We start from the raw sequence: 12,021 nt of genomic DNA, 5'->3' as shown, positions 1-12,021 counted from the left end.
TGCACGATTCTTACCCCTTCTCTGGAAATGCAGGCTTGTCCACGCGTTATGTATTTCCCAGCAGAAAGGAGGTCTTTTTACATCCACGTCCAGCGGTCGGAGCTGAGAACAGAAGCCCGGCTTGACTTTCAGATGCAGCTCGGAGCGGAGAGGCGGCTTCCTGCTGTCGCCATGGCGGACGACTGAGTGAGCGAGCCGGGGAAGACACGGGATTACTCTGAACCCGAGCGGCGGATCCTCTCCCGGTGCCTCTGCTCAGACAATGAAGGAGGTGCTGCACCTCCACCTTCAGCTGCAGCACGGCGCAGAGCAACAGCACCACCTAGCGGTGTCTGATGGCGCAGCACTGTTCAGGTATTATCACAGTAAAATCAACTGTTGACATAGCTTGTCAGATAGCATTATTTAGAAAAATGAAGATTTTTGCAAAATATATAGTTCACGGATTGATTTATATTTGGATATTTCCCACTTCTTGGTATTTTTTTTGTTCGATTCAAAATTATTAATAGATTTAAAATTAAATTTTGCAGATTTAATTGACAAAAATTCAAATATTCTCCCTTAGCAAGAACAGTTCTGGGCAACTTTTGCATCCCCTTGCAGTACTTTTGTCTTCCCTCCAGTAATTTTGCCTCTCCTGGTAAAATGTTAGCAATGCTTTGTACTATTTCAGACAATCCTCAGGAATATCTTGCACTTCTTTTGTTTGTTTTCTCCCAATTACATAATTAATTACATAACTACACAACAATTTACACCATATTAAGACACAAATTCTCACAATAAAGAAACAACTAGAATGAACAGTGTTGCATTTTGTTTGTCACATAGCATTATCCCTAAAAGTCAAATTTCAAAGTTTTCAGAAAAGAAGAAAAAGCGGTTTAAAAATGTTATTTTTTCAATGCTATTATCTCATTTTTGCTGACTTGTGTGTTTTATTAAAATTTCAGTGAATAGTAATTATGTAATGAGGCTAATAGTTTGTAGATTAAAGGCAATGACTAACAAAAAGAAAATAAACTAAACTTTGTAAGTTTCTCACTTCAACTAACTTTAAGGACAATAAATCATCACTTTCTGTTGAATGTTTCACAATAACACATTATTGTGATGTGTTCAGGATAACTTAGTCCAAAATATTAATGTTATTGGTGTTCATATTAGAGAAAAAACATTAATAAATTTAAGACCACAAATGTTTGTAGAAATATCTTTTTAAGATCATAGCAAGGGGTTAAAAAATGTCTTGTTGCCACTTCTTGTTTCCCCTTTGACTCCTCATTCCTTCCAATTAACATAAGTAACACACCCTGTTTTTTGTTATCTGACATCTTTCCTTCTGGGCTTCACTATGTGGTAGTTTTTGCATGTCTTCACAGTATAATAAAGATTTTGCACTCTTTTTTTCTGATGTTTGGGGCTGTTTTATGTCACTGTGGACCTTCTGAGTCTCTTTGCAGTTGTTTTGTGTCTCTCAGTTATGGAGACCTCATAAAAACTTACTGGTCCCTCGTCAGGACTCTGCAGCTCTGTTCATTTATCAATCCATGAAACAAATAAGCCACCTTTTCTGTAAATCACTATCTGACCCTCCAGCTTTGGATGAATCGATAAAAGCGTCTATATTATGTAATGGTATCATTTTAACATGTGAGTCTTCCTCATGCTTTTGCTTAGTGTTCATTGCTCTGTTATGGATGGTTGCCTGAGGCTTCAGCTATCTCCCACTCCTCCATGTATGTAACTGCACACAGGGACAAGGATGAAAGACAAGCAGCACATCAAGAGGCCAGCATTTTTTTTTTTCCATTTTCCCCCTGGTCTCTATTTCATGTCTGCAGCCCGCCCACCTTCTCCCTGGCAGGCAGAGAAGTCTCCTACGCCTTTAGTGATGTGGGACTGAGGATGGAGAAATCACACTTGGCGTCTTGGCAGCCACAGAGGGACTCTGGAGGCGCTGATTTCGGAGCTGAGGAAAGAAAAAGAACATGTCAGCAAGAGCGTGAAAATGAGTGAGAGCTTTAGAGAAAACAGGCAGGAGACAATGCTGTTTGGGATTAGTTATGTAAGCAATCAAGATTTTGTGCCATGTTCTTGGTGAGATCTTATTGTGTTATGTAAGAGCAAATGAGCAAAGGGGTGGGCAGATAGCACCCTTACATTAAGATTTCCATTCAGCCCTCTGCACATCCTGACTCTCTTTAATTGAAAGAAGCAACAAATGTGCCCCAAAGACAAGATGCACAAAAATCCACTTTCGCTTTTGAAACACTATCCCTCCCCTACCTTTACCTGAATGAGTTTTCTTTTATGTGATCATATTCATAAGATAAAAATGTATCACATGACCTTCCAGGGGTGTTTCATCACCTCATGTTGATCTTACCCTGGAGCGCAACGTGCAACTCAACACGCTGCTTCATTAAAGGGTTAAAGCCTTGGCGTTTACATCCTCACTTAATAACACTGTGACTTTTTAAGACAGCTTCTCCAGATGAGATAGTCAAACAGGAGTCGCCTTATCCCGGAAATTGAAACAGAAGGTTTTTGGATAAAGGCGCCCTGCAAATTATGTAAATGAACACTTCCCTGTAACACCTAATCCACTGACAACCTGTTCTGACTACTGATAAAACCACTCACTATTCATGCAGTCCAGACACTGAGGTAACCCTCCTGTGCCCTCGTCTGCAGGAGAAAAAGAAACGCATCAGAAAGTTTGTGAATGATTTAATTTAGCATGTTCTTAATTAAACTTTTATCCACCTCTGAGTTAGATTATTTCGAGACATTACACAGGCTTACAGTGAGTGTTTCACTCATGAAACATTTTCATCTTCCTTTTACTGTCTTAATTCATCCATCTTAAAAATGAGGGGCTTTAAAAGATGGATGTACTGGAATTATTACCCATGAGTCCACAATAAAGATGTATTTAAAGACAGCTAACAGCAGAAAGGAAGAGTCTTCTAAGAACTCATAGGTACAACAAAAGTAATATTTGTTTAACGTAATACACTTTAACAGTGGTGTGCACAGAGGGGGTGGTTGCCTCCCTTTGTGGCCCAGTTGTTGAAAAACACAAGCTACAGTGTCTCTCGAGGACCAAACTCAAACTCATGTGCCATCCTGGCTGGTTAGGGCCCAGTTCACACGACAACGTTTCATCTGAAAACGCAGAGGGACTGAAGACACTGTAGTTAGCATGCCAGGCCTGTAGGTGGTGCTATAACTGTCTTGTTAAGAAGCTGATTTTGGAAGATCTCCTCCAAAGTAGAGTTGAGCCGATCATCTGGTGTATTGTGGAGTACTAAGTGCAAAAGTGGAGCAACAGATGCTCATTTTGTTGAAAGACAGTCAGCAGATCCAGCAGGTTGAGAAGCACAAGCACAACACAGTGGTCCGCAACAATCATAATAACGGTACTGTTGTCCTGTCATATGCGCTCGTGCAAAACAGAGTGTGACGTCATCGTTTTCCATTGAAAACGCCGACTCAATGTTTACATTAGGCGTTTTAGGTCGGCTGAAAAGCTGTTTCCCTGTAAACGCAAGACTGAAAGGCAACAAAAATTTTGCGTTTCACCCGTAAACCTTTGTCGTGTAAATGGCCCCTGAATCACGATCAATTTCCCTCTTGGGAGCCCTCATCTGGATGTGTCTATCTTACAAACCTCATCCAGACCTCTTCCCAACATCCAGTTTGGACCTCATCCGAACATCTGGTTTGAACCTCATCTGGCCCTCAACTGGACCTCATCCATATGTGTGGTTCAAACCTCCCTTTGGCCCTTAAAAAGTCTGTGCAGGCCACTGAACTCTGAACTGCAACATCAAATACTGGCACTTATCTAAGTTTTCTTACTTAAATTGTAAAGCTTGAAGCTTTTAAGCTTTAAGATGTCAAATTCATTCTTTTACCAGGAGAAATTCCCAAATCTCAATTGCCTCAATAAAATAACCTCCAATTAAATTATTGTTAAAAAAAAAAACTGTTGTAAAATTAACACCAGCTTGAAATCACTGTTAAACCGAGTGTCCATACTGAGTTTCTATTATGGGACAGAAATAAATGCTGTATATCACACCTTTGCATATAATCATCCAGCTGTCCATCAAACTCACCTGACACATTTTTTAACACATAATATCCTCCCCTCAGGGTGGCTTCACCTTTAGAAAGAATGGAAGATGGAAATGAGATTCTGTTTCTATTTTAATCCCAGCAGCAGCAGCAGTCAACTCTGCTTTGTGAGTCCTGCCCTGTCACCGCTGCACACAAGAGCCTGAGCTCCTCAGTCACATTTCTCAACCTCCCAGGTTTGGCTGACTCTAAACCATGCTGCCTGAATAATCATAAAAAGTTTTAAAAAGGTTGATTTTAATTATGAGATTATAAATGAGTTTGAGTCCTCGTATCTGTCAACAGGAGCCCTAATAACGGCCGTCATGAGACACCCTCTTTGTGTCTTTTCTGTGTTTGGCAGCAGACACAGCTGATACATCCAGGTAGGTCGGAGGGGAGGGGATCTGTTCCAGCTGATCAAACAGTGGGAGGGAATCTGTTTTGTTCAGAGGGCGACCATCCAAAGCCCAGGAATGAAGACTCCTCCCTACAAACATAAGCATCGCCAAGCTCCTGCTGAGGCCTCCACCTCCACAAGAAAGTGAAAGCAGCAGGGGGGAGCCTCATCACATGCTCCATCCTGCTTTTCTAATAAAGGTAAAAAAGACAGCTCTGATTTTATTACTGCAGCATCTCTGTTTCAGAAAGTCAGGCTAGAAAAATCATCCTCCAGGGGAATACATGGAGGTTTCCTGCATTCACATTACTATTATTAGATTTACTCACTTGATTTGGAAGTGTTTATGAAACATCAATTTTACCTTTCATTTTATTGCTCTTCTATCTCAGTGGGGCATCATTAGTGGTTGCCATGTGCTTTTTCTGTGAACTCACCAAAAATAAAAGTCAGTCTGGAAGTATTTTGTCTCGTTCCACTCGCAGGAAGACACAAAATCCCTCAGCTGTTGTATAAATCCGTGTGATTATTATCTCACTTTTGTCAACAGATGACTGACTGCATTACATCAGAGCTACAGATGGTATAGATTTAGATTTCACGGACGGAAGGAACAATTAAAAGCTCTGCCAAATGCAGAAATCCATCAGACGTAAAGTGTGAGTTGGTGCCATCCACGATGAGCTGCTTCCCGTGTTTTTCCACTCTGTGCTAATCAGGCTGGAAAAATAGAAACTTTGGAGAATATTTGGTTTACGGGCTTGAAGTCCAACTATTTCAGAGTACATGGAAACATAACACTTATACACACGTGAGATTAACAACAAACAGCAAAAAGGATTCGGGAGAATTCACTGGTCATCCCCCGACTCAAACCCTGTCTGTAAAGAGTTTATACAACGAAGCTCATCTAAAAAAAAAAAGTACACAATAAGAAAAATTCATACCTGTAGAAAATCAGTTACACCAATCAGACTGTTTGTTAAAACATGGACGAAATATCAAAACAACACAAAATGATACAAGGTGATGAGTGGTAGGTGGTTATGGGGAATAGAATCATAATTCTTCACAAGTTAGTTTTAAAGTGTGTCTTTAAAGTTAATCTGTGGATTACTTGAAATACACTAGACCAGGGATTCCCAACATGGGGGTCAAGAAACACTTGTACAGGGGTTGGGAAATGCCTTCGAAATTCAAAACTACTCACAAATGCATTTTTCTCGCAATATTGTAAAAATATGAAGAAAAAGGAGCCAAATTTTATATAAAAGCATGCAAACAGAAAAAACTTGATCCATTTCTCACATTTCTTTCTTGCTATGAAAACCCTGCAGTAACTAAGTAATAAAAATAATGATATCAGTGGCAGTAGATTAATTTAGGAAACAGCAAACTGTGCAGATATTTAATTCAATATGGTAACACTTTACTTAAGAGGTCTGCAAATTTAATCACACTTAGGTAGAAATTAGACAAAGTTTTTTTTTTATCTCTTTAAAATTAGCGCATAACTTCTTTAAAATAATGTCCAAATTTATTGTCGCAAGTCACAAGTGGAAGGTTACTGTTTTTTTTTCTGACCCAGTTTCTTTGAAATTTACTCCAAGTTGCAAGGAAAGAAGGTGACAATTAGCAAATAATTTATATGAAATTAAATCACAACCCACCACAAAATGTTTTAAAAAGTATCCCAACGAATCTGCTGTTTCCAGAGAAGCAGGTGATAAATAGCTGCTTAGTTCTTGAAAATAGAAGTTAGTTTCACTGTTTCCTCTGATGATTACCTTTGACATGTTAATGAATATTTCAGTTTTCCAATAAGCAGTTGATAGTTAGCTATTTGTTGTTTAATTTCACCAAGTTCTTTGGTACCGAGTTTGTTGTTATGCATAATTGAGGTAACATGTAAAACTAGAAAAGCAATTTCTGAAGAAATTGCGCTGTGAATGCAGAATGCTGAAGCAGCTTGCGCTGAACTGCTAATGCAGAATGCTGAACATGGATGACTGAAGATATGTCTGAAAATTGCTAAATGAAGTCTTAAATAACTCGCGCTGAAATGCTAATGCAGAACGCTGAACATGAATGACTGAAGATGTGTCTGAAAATGGTTGAATGAAGTCATGCAAGGCTTGCACTGAAATGCTAATGTAGAACGCTGAACATGAATGACTGAAGATTTGTCTTAAAATGGTTGAATGAAGTCTTTAAAAGCTTGTGCTCAACTGCTGATGCAGAATGCTGAACATGAATGAATGAGGATATGTCTGAAAATTGTTTAAAGAAGTCCTGTAAAAGCTTGCGCTCAACTTCTAATGCAGAATGCTGAATTAGCCTGCCATGAACTCTTGGATGAAAGGAAATGAATGGACAAATAAATGGAATGGATGAATGAATTTAAAGTTGAAATGGTTGCGTCTATTCAAAAATTAAAGGAATGAATTAAATTTTAAAGAACATTTATAGAAATAATGACCTGACTGAGGGAAAATGTAAGTCTGCTATCTTAAACCCTGTTAAAATGTAATCCTGTGTGTCCTGTGTGTGAGTTTTTTAACCATGTAAGCCTGTAGGCTCAGGCCCATCTGAAGCCAGATGTTGCCATGGTGATCATTGTTTACCAACTGCCATCAGAGAGCTGGTGGAGTCTGTTGATTCCCAACACCCCTTTTGAAATCAGGGTGTAAAGGTGCTTGCAATTCTGAAAAAAAGAATGATCATGAAGCATGAATCAGTGTGATCCAAAATTGGATTTAAAAGTTTGAATGGCTGAATCAATTCAGGAATTAAGGGAAGGAATTTAATTTAAAGGAAAAAATCTAGGAAAATAAGGAGCTGACTCAGGGAAATGGAAGTCAAATGCTGTTAAAGTGTGATACTTTCTGCCCTGTGTGTGTGTGTGTGTGTGTGTGTGTGTGTGTGTGTGTGTGTGTGTGTGTGTGTGTGTGTGTGTGTGTGTGTGTGTGTGTGTGTGTGTGTGTTCAATCATGTCAACCTGTCTGCTGAGGCTTATCTGAAGCCAGATTTTATATTGGTGATCAATGATAAATTAACAGACACATGCTTGTCTTTGTTCCTGGATGTTTTGATGAGTTACTATAAACAGCTGCATGAGATCAAAGGTTTCCACGGAGACCAGCTCGTCAAGGGCAGCAAGTGCAGGTGCACAACTTTGCCCTTGTTACTGTAATCTTCTGAAGATTTTGTGGCAAAGCAAGAGTCCGAATCTCCTGTCACCTTGCCAAAACCGTGAGGGCTAGAATAAAAATGAACACACCGTAGGAATCCTGAGACCCAGAGGAAGCTGTCCGTCTAAATTTCATGCATGAAGGTCAAGAAACGAACCCACGAGAGCGATAGATAGATGAGGGAAAATTTACTGATATCTGAGAAAACCCCTCAGGAATTAACATGGAGGTATATGGGGATTTTTTTGAACTTCTCATGACAGTTGGCCATTTTGTGAAAAAGTGCTCCATCCTTTTGCTTTAAAAACCACTTTGTCAGAAGCAGGACAAGCCCTCCTCCATTTTGATATATAAAATGCCTATGTGGAGCGAACATTGTGACCAAAAGAGCAGTTTACCCAGAAATTTTTCAGGTCTTGTTTCCCCCTCTCCGTGCTCTGTCGTTTGAATCTCCCACTCTGAGCCAAAACATTCCGTCCAATACACACCAATGTTAAACGGCTCGAAGAGCTGAAATGCATCATGACCTTTGAAGGGTCATTGTGAAGAAACTATGAATGCTAGGAAACATTTGAAACCAACTGAATGAAGCCAAAAGGTAGCTTAATATTTTAAAGTTTGAATGGAGTTTGTAGCTGAATGTATGACTGAATGAGGAGCGTTTGAAGCAGGCTGAAAAAATGTCCTGAAAGGAGAAAATTTTGAAAATTCCTCATTCATCTCTATGAGACCAAAAAACGCACAAATTCTGAAATATCTCGAAAAGTATTTGTGAAAAGTGTCTGAAGAGTCATAGCCCCCTTGTCCCAACTGAAACACACGTTTTGAAGTTTGAACGGTGAAAATCGGTTGAAGTTTGCCTGAGTTTTAGCGGTCCAAAAAAGCGGGCGGAAGAATGAAGAAGAAGAAGAAGAAGAAGAAGAAGAAGAAGAAGAAGAAGAAGAAGAAGAAGAAGAATAAATTTTTTTGTCACAGAAGAACATATACTGTGAATGCATTGCTGCATTCACAGCAATGATAAACCTTTATGATTAGGCCTATAATGTTTTATATGATACAACTGAAGGCTTCAGATGTGATATTCACCAAGAGTGGGGTTGTAAATTGGCCTTACCTGATTGTGATAGACACTGCGAGTACAGGCGCACTGCAAAACAGAATCTGGACAGAAGTTATGTGCTAATTTTCACCCAGTTCTCATGAATTTGGGGGTAATTTCAAAGACATAAGAAAAACCTTTGTCTAATTATTACCTAAGTGGGATGAAATTTGCGGACCTCTTAAGCAAAGTGTTACTGTTAATTTTCTTCCAATCAGCTAATGTAGATATCTTTGGCCTTTTTTGATTTTTTCTGTCTGTTCCTGGATCAACCAATTAGTCTATAAAAAGTCTATTCTCACAGCAGGGGGTCGCTGGTCTCCAGAACAGCCTCAGGCTGAAAGGTTTGGGAACTCTTGAACTCGACATTTTCCATGAAGAAATTTCTTTTCAAGGTTTTGAAATATAAGTTTTTAGTGTTGGATCTTCATAAATAATAATTTACATTCACGTTTTCTGAAAAGGAATGAAACACATGATATTATTTGAATTTAGCAACACAACACAGAAATAAGCTTTCTGATGGTTCAGTTTATCTGTTTTTTTGCCTTTTTAAATTCTTTGTGCTAAGCTAGAAAAAGGGATGTAGTGTGTGTTAGGCTCAGATAATACCATCTTACATTTACTGTGATAAATTCCTCCTATCTGGGCAAACTCGCCCTTGAATGCCTGTTGCTGATAACAGCCACTTGGATCATGACATAAATCCACGTATCCAGTGGAGGAATCTCTCCTCATTGTTTTGACACATCATCCCCCCACGCTTGCTCTCCACCGTTACAGCTGCAAATTAGACTGTGAAATTGACAACTCATGTGTTGCCATCTGGTTGCCATGACACCTAGTTATTAGGCTTCCTGACAGGCCTTGGTTTGGCTTGTTTGTTCCTTCTTCTCCCTCCTGCATGTCGAAATTGTTTCCGGTGTAAAAAGGCGAGGAACATCACAGGGGGGCTGACAGAGTGGGCTGATAACAGCTCGGCTCCTCTCGGAGCTGGTGACTTCAAGCTCAGATACAGCACAAGAGAAAATGAGAAATATAACCTGTAAGTGTTTGGAAAATGTAGTACTGCAGTCACAGCTTTCCACCTTTGAAAAACAATACATTTCTTTAAGCCTACTCTTTCTCTTTGAATATTTCCATGTGCTGTCAGGCTTTCTTCACTGCTTTTTTGAGCACACAACATTTCTGACTAGAGGGTTTTCTCTTTTGGACTCAAACCCAAACAGGATCCATGCTGGGTGTCATCCTCTTTGTAATACACTCAGATTTAAAATTCCACCTTGTTTCACCCTGCATGAAATAACCTGCACTATCCCTTTAAATTAAAAGCCCCAGTATAAACCGGAAAATGTGTAATTTCTTCTTTACATCTCCCCTTATTGATTTTCTCTCTTTTTCACAGGTACAAATGCCTCATTTCCACACAATCCCTCCTCCGTCTGGACCACGCCGAGACCTCTAAAGCTCAACTAATCAATGAGATGATTAAAGCAATTTAAAGGCGCTTTGTTCAGTCTGCGTGTTGGAATCTCCTTCATCCTACAAACTGCTGTGCTGGCAGGGTGTTCCTCCACTCGGCCTCATGAACCCGCGTCCCCTGGAGTAAAAGTGCACACAGCCGACACGGCCTCTCTGTCAGGGGCTGCTTTATCTTCCACAGATACCCCCAGAGACTGAGCTGCAGGGGGCAGGGTGACGGTGTGACTCATACAGCCTCTTTTATCCTGACTTTTAACTAACTGATGAAGGGGATCTCAGCTGGAACAACCACTGTGTGCTGTGTCACACTCGCTGGTGTCTTTACAGGTAACAGGTAACAGTGAGTCAGCACCGATTTAATTCAAACACCTCCGCTGTGGATCTCGGGGGGATGTTTTCAAGCTGATTCTGTTCCAGTTTGTGTCCTGCTGAGGATCCAACATATCACGATGCTACCTGGCGCTCCTTGAAAGTCATTCCTGCATCTGCACAGAGAAAAGGGAGGAAGCCTGAACCAAAACAAGCTGACTCCTGTACAATTTCAGTAATCCATTCTCATTAAACCCTTTTCACTTGACAACAAGCATATTAAAAGCTGTTTGTCTATATGTTACCACTAACACAAATGATGCAGCTGAAGTGCGAGGGATACCAGCGGGGATTCTGGTCTAATGAACCCCTCTGAGACCTCCAACCATTAGGTCCTGTCTCTACAATCAGGCAGCACAAACAGGCTCACTCTGCGGCTAAAGGTGGATGCTGACAAGCGCCTCTGAGGAAATGCTGGCACACACTTCCAGATCTATTAAGTGGTGATTCCCCCAGCAGACCGCTTCCACTCTGCACCAGTGACTCACAACAAGCTCTGAAATTAGTGAGGAGACAAACCCAAGGTCACGAAATCAGTGAAGTGTTTTAACCATCATTTTACACCATTTCTTTATGGGAGTTTCCTTTCTGGTTCTGAACTCTTGTCTTGTGCTGATTGTTGAAAGACGGCTGACTCATTCACTGTAAACTAAATCTACCTACAGGTACAAACAAAGTAACCTTGGACCTTGACGTGTCACACATTTAAGTTAACAGTTACAATTTGCAGAGTCAAAAACTATATGTGGTTTAACCATACATACATGTTGTCCATGATTAGAGATAGACCGATATGTATTTTTGGGGGCTGATACCGATACTGATTATTGGTTGGCAAGGAGGCCGATAACCATTATTTGAAGCCGATATTCATTTGCAGTCAAAGTGAAAATATTGGCGTAAAAAAATTTGAACAATACAAACTCCGACACTTTACTGTATTCAAAAGCCGTCAAGCATATGTTTATTAAACAGCTACCAGGCTAAGCAGCATATTTTATAAAGTTAAATGAAAGCTTAAAAACAAATAAATAGTTAAGTTTTTCAAAATTTCTATATAACTGCAATAAAACTGGACAGAGTTGAATTAATTTTCTGTTTAGTTTTACATGCCTCATTTTCAATGTTTTGACCATCTAGGGCTTCCATAGAGTAGGCAGGGCCAAACTCTGTACAGAGAAGCATCAACAGGCAGCTCCTGAATGTCTGCAGTTTAAAACATTTGTTATCATTTTTAAGAGGCAGAAAAACATATTCCTGTGGGAATTGATGAGAGAAGTGATTTTTTTTTCCCCATCAATGGGATTTTCTACTGGCATTAGCATTAAGCTGGCAGACTTTCGCTAACCAAA

At 39.9% G+C, this 12,021-nt stretch overlaps 1 protein-coding gene across 2 annotated transcripts in view; it reads right to left on the bottom strand.

Annotated features, from left to right (window-relative positions):
• Window positions 1-251, bottom strand: part of LOC141808214 (FERM, ARHGEF and pleckstrin domain-containing protein 1) — a 64,443-nt gene extending 64,192 nt beyond the window's left edge. For both annotated transcript variants that reach the window (XM_074694657.1, XM_074694658.1), the window contains exon 1: window positions 15-251. The gene's annotated coding sequence lies outside the window, so the exon portion shown is untranslated. The remainder of the gene's footprint in view (window positions 1-14) is intronic.
• Window positions 252-12,021: the final 11,770 nt, after the last annotated feature.

The sequence above is a fragment of the Halichoeres trimaculatus genome, unplaced genomic scaffold, assembly GCF_033239565.1.
Source record: "Halichoeres trimaculatus isolate MK-OKI-2021-1 unplaced genomic scaffold, fHalTri1.1 fHalTri1_scaffold_19, whole genome shotgun sequence".
NCBI lineage: Eukaryota > Metazoa > Chordata > Actinopteri > Labriformes > Labridae > Halichoeres > Halichoeres trimaculatus.
The sequence above is the reverse complement of the archived record's forward strand: the minus strand, read 5'-3'. Positions and strand labels throughout refer to the sequence as shown.